Genomic DNA, 2565 nt, shown 5'->3' on the forward strand with positions numbered 1-2565 from the left:
AGTGCCCTCTTCACAAATGTCTATGAGGACTTGGTCCAACCTTTGATCAAAGTTGACCCTTCTAGTGTAAGGGTGTTCATCTCCTTGCATCATGGGCAAGTTGAATGCCAACCTTACATTTTCCGGACTAAAATCTAAGCATTTCCCCCGAACCATTGTAAGCCAATTCTTTGGGTCCGGGTTCACACTTTGATCATGGTTCTTGGTGATCCATGCATTGGCATAGAACTCTTGAACCATTAAGATTCTGACTTGTTGAATGGGGTTGGTAAGAACTTCCCAACCTCTTCTTCGGATCTCATGTCAGATCTCCGGATATTCACTCTTTTTGAGTTTGAAAGGGACCTCGGGGATCACCTTCTTCATGGCCATAACTTCATAGAAATGGTCTTGATGCACCCTTGAGATGAATCTATCCATCTCCCATGACTCGGAGGTGGAAGCTTTTGCCTTCCCTTTCCTCTTTCTAGTGGTTTCTCCGGCCTTAGGTGCCATAAATGGTTATGGAAAAACAAAAAGCAATGCTTTTACCACACCAAACTTAGAAGATTTGCTCGTCCTCAAGCAAAAGAAGAAAGAAGAGAGTAGAAGAAGAAGAAATAGAGGAGATGGGGGTGGCTTTGTGGTTCGGCTAAAGGGGAAAAGTAGTGTTTATGTTGTGTGAAAATGAGGGGGTGAAGATGGGTTTATATAGAGGGGGGAGAGAGGGGTAGGGTTCGGTCATGTATGGGTGGGTTTGGGAGGGAAAATGGTTTGAATTTAAATGGTGGGGTAGGTGGGGTTTATGAAGGATGGATGTGAGTGGTGAAGAGAATGGTAGGATTTGATAGGTGAGGGGTTTTTGGGGAATAGGTGTTGATGTGATTGGTGAATGGGTGAAGAAGAGAGAGAGTGGTGGGGTAGGTGGGGACCCTGTGGAGTCCACAGATCCTGAGGTGTCAAGGATAATTCATCCCTGCACCAAGTGGCAAGCAAAAAATGCTCCTTCTGCCAATCCTGGCATTAAACGCCGGGCTGGTGCCCATTTCTGGTGTTTAACGCCAGCTTCTTGCCCATTCCTGGCATTAAACGCCAGTCTGGTGCCCCTTTCTTGTGTTAAACGCCCAGAATGGTGCCAGACTAGGCGTTAAACGCCCATTTTGCTGTCTTCACTGGCATTTAAACGCCAGCAAGTTTTCCTCCAGGGTGTGCTATTTTTCTTTCTGTTTTTCATTCTGTTTTTGCTTTTTCAATTAATTTTGTGACTTCCCATGATCATCAACCTATAAAAAACATAAAATAACAAAGGAAAACAGATAAATATAACATTGGGTTGCCTCCCAACAAGCGCTTCTTTAATGTCAGTAGCTTGACAGTGGGCTCTCATGGAGCCTCACAGATGTTCAGAGCAATGTTGAAACCTCCCAACACCAAACTTAGAGTTTGAATGTAGGGGTTCAACACCAAACTTAGAAGTTGGTTGTGGCCTCCCAGCACCAAACTTAGAGTTTGACTGTGGGGGCTCTGTTTGACTCTGTTTTGAGAGAAGCTCATCATGCTTCCTCTCCATGGTTACAGAGGGGTATCCTTGAGCCTTAAACACAAAGGATTCTTCATTCACTTGAATGATCAACTCTCCTCTGTCAACATCAATCACAACCTTTGCTGTGGCTAGGAAGGGTCTGCCAAGGATGATGGATTCATCCATGCACTTTCCAGTCTCTAGGACTATGAAATCAGCAGGGATATAATGGTCTTCAACCTTTACCAGAACATCCTCTACAAGTCCATAAGCTTGTTTTCTTGAATTGTCTGTCATCTCTAGTGAGATTCTTGCAGCTTCCACCTCAAAGATCCCTAACTTCTCCATTACAAAGAGAGGCATGAGGTTTATGCTTGACCCTAGGTCATACAGAGCCTTCTCAAAGGTCATGGTGCCTATGGTACAAGGTATTGAGAACTTCCTAAGGTCCTGTCTCTTTTGAGGTAATCTCTGCCTAGTCAAGTCATCCAGTTCTTTGGTGAGCAAAGGGGGTTCATCCTCCCAAGTCTCATTACCAAATAACTTGTCATTTAGCTTCATGATTGCTCCAAGGTATTTAGCAACTTGCTCTTCAGTAACATATTCATCCTCTTCAGAGGAAGAATACTCATCAGAGCTCATGAATGGCAGAAGTAAATCCAATGGAATCTCTATGGTCTCAGTGTGAGCCTCAGATTCCCATGGTTCCTCATTAGGGAACTCATTGGAGGCTAGTGGACGTCCATTGAGGTCTTCCTCAGTGGTGATCACTGCCTCTTCGTCCTCTCCAAATTCGGCCATGTTGATGGCCTTACACTCTCCTTTTGGATTCTCTTCTGTATTGCTTGGAAGAGTACTAGGAGGGAGTTCAGTGACTTTCTTACTCAGCTGACCCACTTGTGCCTCCAAGTTTCTAATGGAGGACCTTGTTTCAGTCATAAAACTTTGAGTGGTTTTGATTAGATCAGAGACCATGGTTACTAAGTCAGAGTGACTCTGCTTAGAATTCTCTGTCTGTTGCTGAGAAAATGATGGAAAAGGCTTGCCATTGCTAAACCTGTTTC

This window comes from Arachis duranensis, chromosome 7 (genome assembly GCF_000817695.3).
Source record: "Arachis duranensis cultivar V14167 chromosome 7, aradu.V14167.gnm2.J7QH, whole genome shotgun sequence".
Classification (NCBI taxonomy): Eukaryota; Viridiplantae; Streptophyta; class Magnoliopsida; order Fabales; family Fabaceae; genus Arachis; species Arachis duranensis.